At 41.0% G+C, this 16,842-nt stretch overlaps 1 long non-coding RNA gene across 4 annotated transcripts in view; it reads right to left on the bottom strand.

Annotated features, from left to right (window-relative positions):
• The window catches only part of LOC139183165 (uncharacterized), an 85,021-nt gene extending 68,583 nt beyond the window's left edge, over window positions 1-16,438 (bottom strand). The window contains exon 1 of one of the 4 annotated variants that reach the window (XR_011566678.1): window positions 16,201-16,438. This is a non-coding gene — a long non-coding RNA (uncharacterized lncRNA). The remainder of the gene's footprint in view (window positions 1-16,200) is intronic. The other 3 variants (XR_011566679.1, XR_011566677.1, XR_011566680.1) reach the window with 3 other exon arrangements.
• Window positions 16,439-16,842: the final 404 nt, after the last annotated feature.

Here is a 16,842-nt window from a genome sequence, read left to right as displayed (position 1 = left end):
TGAAACTCCAGTACTTTGGCCACCTCATGCAAAGAGTTGACTCACTGGAGAAGACTCTGATGCTGGGAGGGATTGGGGGCAAGAGGAGAAGGGGACGACAGAGGATGAGATGGCTGGATGGCATCACTGACTCGATGGACATGACTCTGGGTGAACTCCAGGAGTTGGTGATGGACAGGGAGGCCTGGCATGCTGCGATTCATGGGGTCGCAAAGAGTCGGACACGACTGAGCGACTGATCTGATCTGATCTGAAACTTAGATATATCAACCAGGTGACAAGGATAGCATAAAGCACTGAAATGCAAATTGGAATGCCGTTAGAAACAGAAAATTGGGCCAGGTCCCTATGGAGGAGAGAAAAGAGCTGGCACAAGTTTGCAGGAATGGCATTAGAAGGTAAATGGAACCTGAACAAATGCACAGCTTGATCAAGAAACAAATGACCATAAAAAAGGCTTTTGAAATTATACTCATTCAAAGTAATTTCTGTCTTTTGATAAGTAAAAGAGTTCTAAAAACAAGCAACTTCAAAATGATCCCTTCCCATCTAAATTTTCTGTGTCTGTAGTTGATTTTTTTTAAACTGCCATATTACTAGAAAAGATTATATATGGGTCAGAAGATTAGAATATTTTGAGTGTCAGACTAGACTGAAAAATAAAAGAGCTGATGATTATCTACAGTTCTTCACAAAACAAAGCTACTCACTGCTTGTGTCTGATTCTGTATTGGCATTAACCTTTTTGATAGAAAATCTATGAGCAAAATATTTGATATTTGTAAAGTACTCCATGAATATTGCTTGGAGCTGACTCTGTAGAAGATATTTTAAGTAACTGTTCTCTATTCAGAACAATAACCAGAAGTAACTGAAGGGCATCAGTGGGCAATGAATGAACAAGAACACTTCTGGGTCTTCTGGAAAACATATAAAGACTTCAGGTCCTACTCTGAACAACAGATCAAATAAACAATCCTTCTCTGAGTGACATGCAGAGGGTTATAAAAAAAAAAAAAAGGACCAAGGTTTATTGAGTGATCACCAAGTGCCACACATTGTATATTCATTTCCTCATTCAACCCTCATAACAGTTCTCTAAACTAGGAGTCTTAATTGTATGTTTTATAAATAAGGAAAGTGAGAATTGTGTTAAGTAACCTCCCCAAGGTCACTTGGAAAGCAATAGAACCAGGATTCAGGGTTAGATCTATCTGACTGAAAAATCCTTTTGTTTACCATTATTCTACACTGGCACTCAGGAAAATAAAAAGAAGAGGAATATTAAAAGGAAGAGTGGGTTCAGTACAGTCAAGGCTAGAAGAAGATGCTTCTTAGCTAGGCAGGATCAAAGAAGTGTAGGCTAGGAGCAGGAACTGGAAATCGAACAAAATCTTCCTTGGAGATTTGAGAGAGTTGGGGGAGGGAGATGACTCAGCTTGGAACTGGGATAGACACAGGTAAAACTGAAAAATCAAATGCAGACTTCTAAAATAATCAGGAAGAAAAAGAATTGAACAAAAAACAGCTGAATTCTGGTATCCGGTGTATCTGGATTTCTCTGGTAACAGTACATTTCAAAACAAGTTTTTACCTCCTGTACTGGGTTTGTCCTAATTCGGCTTTTTTGATATCTGATGGAACTTTCATTCTGCAAAAAGGAAAATACTTGATGAATGTTCCACTTGCCTTGTTAGCAATTTCTTCTTTTAGAAGATTCAGGGAGCAATGATGAGGGACATGTGACCGGGTGGAGAGTGTGCTGATGAGCTCAGATTTTCAAAGGGCATGTGCAAGAAGAGAGATGAGGGACACAGAATCAAACTGAAAGTACAAAGACTTAGCAAAGCCCAGTGAGAGCTATATCTGGGAAGCTAAAGCCTTGAATCTCTAAGGCTTATTTAAAAATGCTAAGAACAATGAAAAAGGATTCTTGTAGTTTACACAGAGAATAGGCCTTCTGCTCAGGGCTGGAACCACAATGTTAACAGATAAGAAAAAAGAAATAACAAATGGTAAAATAAAATTAGAATAATATGTCTACAAAGGAACTAGGAATGAAAACGTGATTAGGATGTAGGCAGACCACAAAGACAGTGCAGAAATCCTAGGCCAGCAACAAAGGGGTTGTTACTACCCCTAGGATCAAAGGGACATGAGGAGAGATTGCCAGAATCTGGGAGAAAAGAGAATCGTATAGACCAAGAAGCCTAGAGAGAGAGAGCAGTAACTTCCAAGAGAGGGACTTTGCAGGAATGGGGGAGAGGTGAGGTTGCCTAAGTCCCTGCCCTTCCCTCCAGTCTCTTGTGTGGAGTCCCCTTAGCCAAATCCATCTAGAATCCAGAGGTCAATGGAACCTTTTAATGTAGAACATACAGGGAAGTTCCTAGGGTAGAGGGCAGTGGGCAAAGCTGAAAAGGGTGAGCATTAAACTAGGGGAGGCACTGTTTCCCCAGAAGATGGCTGGCATGATGCCTCCATGACACAGTGCTTCTAAAACCACCATATGAAGTGAATACCAAATATTAACCACCAGCGCATCTTTGAAGCACAGACTCTTCACAGCATTTCTTTGGCTCCAGCTACTTTTGCTTCGCTTAGCCATTTTATCTGAGCCAATGCGGATGGTGCCACAAGCCTCCAATTCTGCAAATATTTCTGGTACAGAATGCCTTCTTTCTAGATTGCAGCAATGCAACAATGTTTCTAGGCCTCTCTAGGTTTTAGCAGGCTGAGAGGAACCACATGCCTGATTACTATGCAGCCTACAGCTGAGACAGCTGACACGGAGGATCATGTTTCCCTTCCATTATGTAGCCTTGGTACTGGGAAGCAGCCACCCAGCCAGGAACTACATCACCCAGACTCACGTTCTAGTTCTGGCCAATGAAATGAGAGGTGGTGTGTGTCTGCAGAGCATGCAGTGTGACCTCATGCTCACAGTGACAACGGAGATCAGATGCAAAAACTGAGATGTCACATAGAATAGACGCAAATACCTAAGTCACTACTTACCTAAAAGCATTCTGCCATGTGACCAGGAATAGCCACAGTTAGAAAGTGACAAGTAAACTTTTATTTTGGTAAGAGTGACTGATTCTTTATTATAGCAGCTGGCCTGTCCTGACTAAAGTAAGGCATTTTACTCTGTAATGACCTCCTGTAATCCCACTGTCAAATTCCCCAAGCGTGGCTTCAAATTATAATAGCTAGAAAAAAAGACTGGAGTCGAAAATTGTCTACTTGCTGCCTCACGAAGATTTTCCTGTTTGACCATCTTTATAGGAAATATTTGATTAGCTTTTTTTCTGTTAGAAAACATCCAAATTATTTCTTTTTTCTGGAGTTCCGGAATCATAAAAGATAAAGTAGTTGGAGTGTAAGTTCTACCACTTACTTCTGCTGCCTGACCTTGGGCAGATCCCATCAGCTTTCTTCCCTGTCAAACAAGGATATTAATAATGCCTCTCTGTCAGGTTGTTATGAGGATCAAATAAGATAAGGGATGTGGAAACATTTTGTTCACAACAAAGCTTTAGACAAAATTAGTTCTCATCTCCAGTAACAGGGAGTCAAGTTGCATTTGCCTTTTTAAGTTCCTTCTCTGGTCATGGTGCTGTGAAGTTAATGCCCCCCTCCCTTTCTCCCAGGTGGTCAGGTTCACTTCCTTCCACTCTCTTTCACCTCTATTAATACGAAAATAGTTCTTTTCACTGGAATTTTTGCAATTTGAGTTTGGCCCAAGGAAGAATGATTTAAAAAAATGAATCCAAAACAAATTAATAGAAATAATTTCTGTACATCTTGGGGCCATGGTTTACAATAAAGCTCATTCTTTGCCCTGGGCTGTAGTTTCACAATGAAGTTGTTGAATTTCTTATGTGCAACCCCCTCCGAAAGAAAAACATATATATAATCTCCGTTGAATTTCTTATGTGCAACCCCCTCCGAAAGAAAAACATATATATAATCTCCAATGCCCTGTCCATTGTTCCGAACAGAATATGGTTTTTTTGTTTTCAATTTCCTATGTGTTTATAAGTAGGATTTTTTTAAATCACGGTGTTCTTTTTTAACTCAAGACATAAATAGTGGATCTAGTTCATTTCTCTTGTTTTATAAATGAGGAAAGAGAAGCCCAGAGATATTTCAGGACCCAGTTTAAGTATCACCTCCTCCAATAAGTTTTCTCAGTGTTCTCTTCCCCCTCACAAGCTGAGCAGGGTACCCTTCCTCTGCCACAGAACTTAATAATAGACAGAAAAAGATTCTGAACTCCTTGGAGAAAGGAACCAATTCTTCTCTGCATCTCAGGAATCTTGGACCTCCAAGTAAATCTCCAGCCATCAAGTGCTTCTATTTCATTGTCCCAAACTGTGTCACATGATCATCCTTAGCTTGCCAAGGAGGTTAAGAATGAGATTTTTTTTTTTAACAGCACATTACCTCCCCTCAAAAACTCAGGGATCTGTGAGAAAGTAAGGAGGAGATATGAATATTAAGTTGGCCACTCACAGTGTCTGCTGCTCTCTGTGACATAGTAGAAGCTTGATAACTATTTGGAGGCTGAATGACAGCACTGGACATTCAAGGTTGAATGAGTAAACTAGTTCATCCTAGAGGCAGAACAGAGATTGGGTCTTAGGTATTCTGAGTTTCCACCCAAAGCTCTTTCTACCCCTAGTACTACCTCAATATTATAAATCCAGTAATATGAGTATTTGGTTCTGCATTCTTTTCAAGAATCATCCTTCTATCTCTCTCAGTATCTGAATTCCTCTAAAAGATATGTAACCAATCCTATTATTGGGGTTTTTCTTTCCAATTCCTCTGTAGTATTCACCCAAAAACCTTAGTAACAGGAATGTGACATTGATGGAAATTTAATAAATTGAAGATCTTTCTGGGGTTTGTGGGGTTTTCCCAGTTTTTGACTTGACTTACTTCCAGACTCAAATTTATTATGATAGGTAACTCTCTCTCACCCAACACTACAGAGTTATTAATAACTTGCACTGCTGAATAAATCAGAGACCCTGAAAAATGTGGAGTAAGCATTTGTTATGCACATTTGGGATTTACCAAGTTTCTACATTTGAAGGTCTAATATTAGGATTCATATGTTGTGCAAGGTTTTGCAAAGGAAAAGATATTTCACATCTTCCCAACTTTGAAAATAGGGTATATTTTGCATGCAAACAAGTCTATGTGAGTATAGTGATTTTAAATAAATCACCAAGAGACAAGGTTTGAGTAAACTATAAGAAACATTGTTCCAAGATTATTTTAAAAGCAGAAAATAAAATTGGGTGCAAGAATTTACACACACTAGTGAGTGAGGAATTGGAGAAGGAAATGGCAACCCACTCCAGTGTTCTTGCCTGGAGAATCCCAGGGACAGGGGAGCCTCATGGGCTTCCGTCTATGGGGTCGCACAGAGTCAGACAGGACTGAAGCGACTTAGCAGTGAGTGAGGAACAGCTTTAGATTGGGTTCTACTCATAATTAGCAGTGTGACCTTATGGAACTCCTTTAACATTCAGGGGCTTTAGTTCTGTAAGAGAAGAGGGTTGTACTAGGTGATCTTCAAAGTCCTGTCCAGTCTAAATTCTATGATTCTATTTTTCATGCAATAAGATCAAAAGAGCTAATTTGTGAAGCTACATAATGGCCAAATCCTGAAAAGGCCATGCTAACCTTTTGCCAGTGTTATCCTTGGATTTAAGGATGATAAATTTTTAAAACATATTTATCATATAATTGTTATTTTGGCATATTATTATTTCTTGGCAATGTACAAACTTGAAATCGTCAAAAAACATACTGTTTTGAATTCTACTTTTTTCACGTAACATTTTATCATAATTACTTGTTCATTTTTCCAGTCTTCATAATTATGGTTGCATAATTATGCTGCATTATTCCATTTGGGTGAGAAGCCACAAATTTACAGTCATGCCTCCCTTCCTCTCCTACAACCCAGTTCCTCAACAAATTCTGTTAGCTCTACCTTCAGATTATGTCCAGAATCTGACTACATCTCACCATCTCCATTGCAACCCTCCTGTCCAAGTATCTGTTGCCTGGAATACTTACATGATCCTTCATCTGCAATCTTTGCTTCCATACTTGCCCACTACAGTGTGATGCCACACACAGTATTGGAGAGATCATTTCAAAACATTGTCCTATCTTGTCCCTCTTTGTCTCAAATATCCCCAATGACTTCCCATCTTACTGAGACCAATCCAAGTCCTTCCCATGGCTTCCTAAGACCCTATATGATCTGTTTCCCTTCTACTTCTCAGGCCTCATCTTCAGCCACTGTTTCCCTTGCTCACTCTACTCCTGCCATACAGAGCTCCTTGATGCTCTTACCAAACACCTTCCTGTCCCAAAGCCTTCCATTCACTGCAACCTCCCTGACATCTGCCTTTCCCCACATATCCCCAACCCCCTCTCACATATCAGGTCCCTGTTTGAAAGTCACCTCATTAAAGAGGTCTTTCATGACCACTTTATCTAAAGCAGCAACTCCCTCCAACACTCTGAGTCTCTTTATTTTTGTTTATGCCACTTATCACCACCTGACATATTAGGTATTTGTTTATGGCCTTTCACCACCACCAGAAATGGAAGCATCATAAAGGCAAGGATTTTGTTTTGTTCACTGCTGTATCTGCCATGCCCAGAACAGTAAGTGGTCAATAAACATTTGTTCAATGAATGAATGAATTAAACCATTTGATAAATGTAGGACTTCACGTAAAGTCTTGGTGGTACAATACTCAGAAGAAAATGTTAGGAGATGAGGCAAGACAAACAGATCATATCATGAAGATTCCTGTGTGCCATGTTTCAGTTTTAAATTTCATATTTGCCTAATCAGAAGCCAAAGAACATCTTTAATCAAGGAAACAACAAAATTATATTTGCATTTTAAAAGCAAAGCAGGCATTTGAGATGAAGGAGAGAAGGCACTAAGGGAGCTACTACAAAAGTCATTAAGAGAATTCCCTAGTGGTCCAGTGGCTAGGACTTCATGCTTACACTGCTGGAAGCCATGTTCCAATTCCTTGAGGGGGAACAGAGATCATGAAATCTGGGAGCACAAAGCACTGCCTACTCTTGCCCCAAAAAAGGCATTGAGAAAGACCATGCAAACCAGAGCCCATGCAAACCAGAGCAGAAGGAATGATATAGAATATAGGAGGGGACAGATTCCAGAGATATAAAGGAAACAGAACAGTGGGATTTTAAGATTGCTTGTGGGGAGGGAGGACAAGGAAAGGAATGAGATCCATGTTTCCAGTTGAGTACCTGGAGTGGGAAGGGTGCCCTCAACAGAAAAAGATGGAGGAATAGATTTGAGGAGGAGAAGATGATGATGTCAGTTTTGAAATTAAATTGGAGTGATCTCTGAGTCTTTCAGGTGGAGATGCCCAATTAGCTTTTGAATATGTAATTATGGATCTCAAGAGAGAAGTTTGAGCTGGAAGTACAGATTTGGTCACGCATTGGAGTAGGAAACGGCAACCCACTCCAGTATTCTTGCCTGGAGAATCCCAGGGATAGGGGAGCTTGGTGGGCTGCCGTCTCTGGGGTCGCACAGAGTCGGACACGACTGAAGTGACTTAGCAGCAGCAGCAGCATATAGTCATTGGAATTACTGCACATTTCTTAGGAAGCTTGTTGGAGAAAGATGACAAGAGAGGTTTGGGATAGGAACTGGGGCTTGGGGAGACAATGAAGAAAGTGTTGAAAGCTAGAAGCAGGAGGGAGTCAATGGTTTTAAGACCAAAGGGTGTTCACTGGTATCAAGATACAGGAATTCAAGAAATATATGTATTGAAGTGGATCCTTTAAATCTAGACACTGGAAGATCAAAGATCTTAACAAGAGCAACTTCAGGTTTAAAAACCAAATTGCAATGAAACTACCAAGAAGGAAGTAGAAAGGGCATAGCTAAGAATAAGCCACTTATTTTTGGTAATGATCTCACTTTACCAAGTAAGTTTGCATGCCTACACACTCAGCCCTAAGAAAACAAAACAAAATAAAGAGGGTAGCTGGTTTTATCTGTGTTAGAGACAGCAGCTATCTACCCATAATTCTTTATCATCTGCTTCATCAGTAACAGAATTGTGACTTTATTCAGAGCTCCAATATGTTCAGCCAAAAGTCTCCCTCTCCTAGCCTCCCTTTCAGCTAGGGATATATAAGTGTAAAATTTGGGTGGAGCTTTCAGTAGAGCTGCTTAAAGAAGACAACTTAGCAAGAAGAATGATACCAAAAAGATCTACATGACCCAGATAACCACAATGGGGTGATCACTCACCTAGAGCCAGACATCCTGGAATGTGAAGTCAAGTGGGCCTTAGGAAGCATCAGCACAAATAAAGCTAGTGGAGGTGATGGAATTCCAGTTGAGCTATTTCAAACCCTAAAAGATGATGCTGTCAAAGTGCTGTACTCAATAAGCCAGCAAATCTGGAAAACTCAGCTGTGGCCACAGGACTGGAAAAGGTCAGCTTTCATTCCAATCCCAAAGAAAGACAATGTCAAAGAATGCTCAAACTATCACACAACTGCACTCATCTCACATGCTAGCAAAGTAATATTCAAAATTCTCCAAGCCAGGCTTAAACAGTACATGAACTGTGAACTTCCAGATGTTCAAGCTGGATTTAGAAAAGGCAGAGGAACCAGAGATTAAATTGCCAACATCTGTTGGATCATCGAAAAAGCAAGAGAGTTCCAGAAAAACATCTACTTCTGTTTTATTGACTACGCCAAAGCCTTTGACTGTGTGGATCACAACGAACTGTAGAAAATTCTTAGAGAGATGGGAATACCAGACCACCTGACCTGCCTCCTGAGAAATCTGTATGCAGGTCAGGAAGCAATAGTTAGAGCTGGACATGAAACAACAGACTGGTTCCAAATAGGGAAAGGAGTATGTCAAGGCTGTATATTGTCACCCTGCTTATTTAACTTATATGCAGAGTACATCATGAGAAATACTGGGCTGGATGAAGCACAAGCTGGGATCGGGATTTCTGGGAGAAATATCAGTAACCTCAGATATGCAAATGACACCAACCTTATGGCAGAAAGCAAAGAAGAACCAAAGAGCCGCTTGATGAAAGTGAAAGAAGAGAGTGAAAAAGTTGGCTTAAAATTAACATTCAGAAAACTAAGATCATGGCATCTGGTCCCATCACCAATGGCAAATAGATGGGGAAAAACAGTGGAAACAATGAGAAACTTTATTTTGGGGGGCTCCAAAATCACTGTGGGTGGTGACTGCAACCATGAAATTAAAAGACACTTGCTTCTTGGAAGAAAAGCTATGACCAACCTAGACAGCATATCAAAAAGCAGAGACATTACTTTGCCAACAAAGGTCCATCTAGTCAAAGCTATGGTTTTTCCAGTAATCATGTATGAACGTGAAAGTTGGACCATAAAGAAAGCTGAGAACAAAGAATTAATGCTTTTGAACTGTGGTGTTGGAGAAAACTCTTGAGAGTCCCTTGGACAGCAAAGAGATCCAACCAGTCCATTCTAAAGGAAATCAGCCCTGAATATTCATTGGAAGGAGTGATGCTAAAGCTGAAACTCCAATACTTTGGCCACCTGATGTGAAGAACGGACTCATTGGAAAACACCCTGATGTTGGGAAAGATTGAAAGCAGGAGGAGAAGGGGACGACAGATGATGAGATTGTTGGATCGCATCACCAACTCGATGGACATGAGTTTGAGTAGGCTCCAGGAGTTGGTGATGGACAGGGAAGCCTGACGTGCTGCAGTCCACGGGGTTGCAAAGAGTTGGACGTGACTGAGCAACTGAACTGAACTAGCAAGATAAGGCCTCTCTTTTGACCCTTGCTCTTTCTCTTCTTTTATGGAGAGAAGATGTGATGGCTGGACCTACAGTAGCAACATCAAGCCCACGGAGCCCTTTAAAGATAGAAGATGCAGATGAGGATGGAACAGCAGAACATAATGCTGTTTCTAATGCTCAGGTCCCTAATGCTGTCACAGTGATACCATCTCTTCTCTCTTTTTTTTAAAAAAAATATTTACTTATTTATTTTGGCTGTGAGATCTTTGATCTTAGTTGAAGCATGTGGGATCTTTAGTTGTGGCATACAGGATCTTTAGTTGTGGCATGTGGGATCTAGTTCCCTGACCAGATATCAAACCTGGGCCCCCAGCATTGGGAGTGGGGAGTCTTAGCCACCGGACCATAAGTAAAGACCCCCATCTCTTCTCTAAAATTTTTGCCTGCAGGCTTCTTGTATTAGCAACTGAACACAATTCCTAACTGATATGTCATCTTATAGTACACCTAACTTGAATTCCTATTCGGTTCAGGTCTGGCCTTCTCTGAGACCTGCCACCAAAGTACTGCTATATTAAGAGTCCTGAAAAAGCCAGTTGCTTGAGAAGAAGTAGCTGGTTACTAATGGTTAAAATTACCTAGGAGTGACCATAGCCTTGTTTTACCACTCAAAATAGGGCTTAAGTTGCAAACACCCTTGAGATAGATGTCTCACGGACTAAAATTTATTCTCTAAACTTGTCCTGGGTTTTGACTGGGGGCTGAAGGAAGAATATATGGATGACCTGATGAAAGGGAGAGGAGATCATGGCCGAGGCAGATGGGTCAGTACTAGGGTCCAGATAATGTATTTCCCAAGCTTCATAAGCTTGCCTTAGGGTGGACCCAGGTGAAGGAGCAGTAGTAAAATCACTGTTTACAGACCACACAGTCTGTACCATGCACTTTACTTACATTATTTCATTTATTCCTTACAACATCCCTATGAGGTTAGGTGGTATTGTTATCATCTCGTTTTACAGATGAGAAAAATGAGGTACACAGACATTAAACAAACAAGAGACCTGACATTTGAACCAAGGTCTATCTCATGTCAGAGCCTCAGCTCTAACCAGCAATAATTTTTAAAATAATAATAGCCAACCAATATCAAGCACTTTTCATGTGCCAAACATTTTGATAGGTTGGCCAAAAGGTCCACTTGGGTTTTTCCATATGAGCAAACAAAGTTTTTGCTTGTAATGAAAAAACCCGAACAAATATTTCTGGCACATATTAATACATGTTAATTAAATACAAATACAAATTAAAATACAATACATGTATTAACTTTCAACAACCTCATGAGGTAAACACAACCAGTATCTCCACTTTGTAGATGAGGAAACTGAGGCCAAGAGAGGTTAAGAAATTTGCCCATGATCTATGTAGTTAGAAGGGGCTTCCCAAGTGGCACTAGTGGTAAAGAACCCGCCCGCCAATGCAGGAGATGCAAGAGACTCTGGTTTGGTCCCTGGGTCAGAAAGATCCCCTGGAGAAGGGAATGGTAACCCACTCCAGTATTCTTGCCTGGAGAATCCCATGGACAGAGGAGCCTGACATGAATGGTTCACAGGGTTACAAAGAGTCAGACATGACTAACTAGCATGTACATGTAGTTAGAAAGTGGGAGATCTAGGATTTGAACCCAAGTTTGTCTTACCTCAGAACTAATAAATATTGAGGGAGTTTATTTTTTCTAAACTTTTTCAAGGCCTCTGAATTCATAATTGACTAAAAAGCCAGAAAATAAATGACAGCATACAGTGTACCTTAGTTATCCAAAGCTCTATTCACCATTAGAAGCAAACACAATATAAATCCACTCATAGAGGTATTAATAACAGCCAGGAAAAATGATACCCATTATTCTCCTTATTTTACACATTTGGAAGCAGAGGTCATGAAAAGAAAGTGAAAGTGAAAGTCACTCAGCCGTTTCTGATTCTTTGCAACCCCTTGGACTAATCCATGGAATTCTCCAGGCCAGAATACTGGAGTGGGTAGCCTTTCCCTTCTCCAGGGGATCTTCCCAACCCAGGATCAAATCCAGGTCTCCCACATTGCAGGTGGATTCTTTACCAGCTGAGCCTCAAGGGAAGCCCAAGAATACTGGAGTGGGTAGCCTATCCCTTCTCCAGCAGATCTTCCTGACCCAGGAATCGAACTGAGGTCTCCTGCATTGCAGGCAGATTCTTTACCAACTGAGGTATCAGGGAAGCCCAAGAGGTCGTGAGATTTACCTGAATACAATAAAGGAATCAAAATACACTCTGATGGTAAGGCACAGGATCCAAGTTCTGGCAGTTTAGTCATGAGATGAAAGATGGAATTTTGCATAATTCTGAGCTTGTAAATGTCCTATAGTGGTGGTGGTTTAGTCACTAAGTTATGTCCAACTCTGGCAACCCCATGGACTCCAGCCAGCCAGGAACCTCTGTCCATGGGATTTCCCAGGCAAGAATACTGGTCTTATAGACCACAGACTTAAAGAGGAACTTTTAAAGATGAAACTATTACCCTTCCTCCTCTCTCCTTTTCAGAATAAACAATATCCGCAAATCAATCAATGTAATACACCACGTTAACAAATTGAAAAATAAAAACCATATGATTATCTCAATAGATGCAGAGAAAGCCTTTGACAAAATTCAACATCCATTTATGATAAAAACTCTCCAGAAAGCAGGAATAGAAGGAACATACCTCAACATAATAAAAGCTATATATGACAAACCCACAGCAAACATTATCCTCAATGGTGAAAAATTGAAAGCATTTCCTCTAAAGTCAGGAACAAGACAAGGGTGCCCACTTTCACCATTACTATTCAACATAGTTTTGGAAGTTTTGGCCACAGCAATCAGAGCAGAAAAAGAAATAAAAGGAATCCAAATTGGAAAAGAAGAAGTAAAACTCTCACTATTTGCAGATGACATGATCCTCTACATAGAAAACCCTAAAGATTCCACCAGAAAATTACTAGAAATAATCAATGACTATAGTAAAGTTGCAGGATATAAAATCAACACACAGAAATCCCTTGCATTCCTATACACTAATAATGAGAAAACAGAAAGAGAAATTAAGGAAACAATTCCATTCACCATTGCAACGGAAAGAATAAAATACTTAGGAATATATCTACCTAAAGAAACTAAAGACCTATATATAGAAAACTATAAAACACTGGTGAAAGAAATCAAAGAGGACACTAATAGATGGAGAAATATACCATGTTCATGGATTGGAAGAATCAATATAGTGAAAATGAGTATACTACCCAAAGCAATTTATAGATTCAACGCAATCCCTATCAAGCTACCAACAGTATTCTTCACAGAGCTAGAACAAATAATTTCACAATTTGTATGGAAATACAAAAAACCTCGAATAGCCAAAGCGATCTTGAGAAAGAAGAATGGAACTGGAGGAATCAACCTACCTGACTTCAGGCTCTACTACAAAGCCACAGTTATCAAGACAGTATGGTACTGGCACAAAGACAGAAATATTGATCAATGGAATAAAATAGAAAGCCCAGAGATAAATCCACGCACATATGGACACCTTATCTTTGACAAAGGAGGCAAGAATATACAATGGATTAAAGACAATCTCTTTAACAAGTGGTGCTGGGAAATCTGGTCAACCACTTGTAAAAGAATGAAACTGGACCACTTTCTAACACCATACACAAAAATAAACTCAAAATGGATTAAAGATCTAAACGTAAGACCAGAAACTATAAAACTCCTAGAGGAGAACATAGGCAAAACACTCTCCGACATACATCACAGCAGGATCCTCTATGACCCACCTCCCAGAATATTGGAAATAAAAGCAAAAATAAACAAATGGGACCTAATTAACCTTAAAAGCTTCTGCACATCAAAGGAAACTATTAGCAAGGTGAAAAGACAGCCTTCAGAATGGGAGAAAATAATAGCAAATGAAGCAACCGACAAACAACTAATCTCAAAAATATACAAGCAACTCCTACAGCTCAACTCCAGAAAAATAAACGACCCAATCAAAAAATGGGCCAAAGAACTAAATAGACATTTCTCCAAAGAAGACATACAGATGGCTAACAAACACATGAAAAGATGCTCAACATCACTCATTATCAGAGAAATGCAAATCAAAACCACTATGAGGTACCATTTCACACCAGTCAGAATGGCTGCGATCCAAAAGTCTACAAAGTATAAATGCTGGAGAGGGTGTGGAGAAAAGGGAACCCTCTTACACTGTTGGTGGGAATGCAACCTAGTACAGCCACTATGGAGAACAGTGTGGAGATTCCTTAAAAAACTGGAAATAGAACTGCCTTATGATCCAGCAATCCCACTGCTAGGCATACACACTGAGGAAACCAGAAGGGAAAGAGACACGTGTACCCCAATGTTCATCTCAGCACTGTTTATAATAGCCAGGACATGGAAGCAACCTAGATGTCCATCAGCAGATGAATGGATAAGAAAGCTGTGGTACATATACACAATGGAGTATTACTCAGCCATTAAAAAGAATACATTTGAATCAGTTCTAATGAGGTGGATGAAACTGGAGCCTATTATACAGAGTGAAGTAAGCCAGAAGGAAAAACATAAATACAGTATACTAACGCATGTATATGGAATTTAGAAAGATGGTAACAATAACTCTGTATACGAGACAGCAAAAGAGACACTGATGTATAGAACAGTCTTATGGACTCTGTGGGAGAGGGAGAGGGTGGGAAGATTTGGGAGAATGGCATTGTAACATGTAAAATATCATGTAGGAAACGAGTTGCCAGTCCAGGTTCGATGCACGATGCTGGATGCTTGGGGCTGGTGCACTGGACGGCCCAGAGGGATGGTATGGGGAGGGAGGAGGGAGGAGGGTTCGGGATGGGGAACACATGTATACCTGTGGCGGATTCATTATGATATTTGACAAAACTAATACAATTATGTAAAGTTTAAAAATAAAATAAAATTAGAAAAAAATAAAATAAAATAAAATAAAATAAATAAATAAATAAAAATAAAAAGCTTCCTGTATCCTGCAAAAAAAAAAAAAAAAAAGAATAAAGGTCCATTTTTCACTCCTAAGGAATTCACTCATTGCAGCAAATAGTCTGGGAACAATGCTCGTGTATTAGGGAATCGGGGGCTGCTGGGGTTAAAGGTGCCTGGAATGGAAACATGCCTCATGGATCATACTGACATCCAAACAAGCACCTTGGAAGGAGAAGGGCTGAGCTGGGATGACCTGCAGTGTAGCCACTGTCGGCTGCTGCTTTCCGTGGCCTCCAGAGTGTTCTTTTAGCTGACAGGAAAAGTCACTGAGGTGAAAGGAGGACACAAAAGAAATCCCAAGCCAAAGCTGAAATTTACTTTCTGGTGCACTGAGTTGGGCTCCCCAGGCATCTGCTTGGTCTTTTCTCTTTGCTGGGACCCTGAGAGGGATGGATAGAGATGCCCTGCCTGTGCTCTCCAACAATTCAAGCTTGAGGTCTGTGAAAGGAGACAGGTCTCTGGGGCTGTGTTTAGAAACATTCAGCTGCAGTGCTGCCCAGCGTGGAAAGAGCTGCAGAACCACGGAGGCATCCTTCAGTTCTGCCACAGCCCTGTGAGTGGACTCTTAGAGCTCGTGCTGGTTAAAGCAAATTTTCAGTTTGGATTCAAGTTTGTTGATAAGTGAATCTTAGTAAAATCGAGGCAACAAGAAACTGCTTTCCACTTTTCAAATACTTGTTGTTGTTTTTTTTTCCGTAGTCACTGCTGAGATGGGAAATGGAATGATTATCTAATACGCTTCCCTGAGAGCTCAACTGATGGAAGAGTCTGCCTGCAATGCAGGAGACCCTGGTTTGATTCCTGGGTTGGGAAGATCCACTGGAGAAGGGATAGGTTACCCACTTCAGTATTCTTGGACTTCCCTTGTGGCTTAGTTGGTAAAGAATCCACCTGCAATGTGGGAGACCTGGGTTCAATCCTTGGGTTGAGAAGATCCCCTGGAGAAAGGAAAGGCTATCCACTCCAGTATCCTAGCCTGGAGAATTCCACGGACTGTATAAGTCCATGGGGTCACAAAGAGTCAGACAGGACCAAGCAACTTTCACTTCACTTCGTTTCAGCAGGAGGGCAGGAAGATTGGAAAAGGGCTTCGCAATAGCCTTTAAAAAGTTTATATTCTTGGACCCATTAATTTCACTCTGGAATTTATCTTAAGAATTGGAACTGCAAATAGTGGCTTTCAAGGATTGTATAATAAACACTGTTTTTGGAAAACTGTGCAGAGCAACTGCCACACACTCACCTTTGTGGAAATTCCCCTTCTCCTGTGGTGGAAACGTTACAGAGCCCAAACTTACCCTGTTCACTGCACGACAGGCCAGTAAATCAGGGGAGACGAACTGTTGGAACAAGGAATAACGATTTTAATTGGAAAGCTAGCAGACGGATATGATGACACACCCGCCTCTCCAAAAACTATCTCCTTTCAAGCCAGGTTCGGGCTCCTTTTATATAGGAGGGGGAGGGGGCGGAAACCACCGCGGCACTGACCAATGGTTGGGTGGGACCACTAACGGTCTCCGGTGGACTGTTGCTCACTAACGGTCGCTTGCTTGGGGGAGGGGCCCACTGTGGCGTCAACCAATCGCTGAGTGGGGCTACTATAACGCGTGCCTGCCTCGTGCCCCTGCACCAGCCCCCCCACCCCCACCACCCGGCCCCGCTAGCAGAAAGGTGTGATGCCAAGAAGCAGCCGGGAATGAAGAAGCACCTGGCCGCTCCAAGCCACTCCAGTAACGTCATCTTCCAGGCCTTGCTGAAGTGAGGCATGCAAGTGTCAGAGATCACAATGGCCACGCAGAGGCAGTTGATGTGCGCATTAACCAGGATCACTGAAGCAGCGGATGCTGTGGACTTAACCCATGAGCAACTCGTGACCAGGAAG

This window comes from Bos indicus, chromosome 5 (genome assembly GCF_029378745.1).
Source record: "Bos indicus isolate NIAB-ARS_2022 breed Sahiwal x Tharparkar chromosome 5, NIAB-ARS_B.indTharparkar_mat_pri_1.0, whole genome shotgun sequence".
NCBI classification, from domain to species: Eukaryota; Metazoa; Chordata; class Mammalia; order Artiodactyla; family Bovidae; genus Bos; species Bos indicus.
The sequence above is the reverse complement of the archived record's forward strand: the minus strand, read 5'-3'. Positions and strand labels throughout refer to the sequence as shown.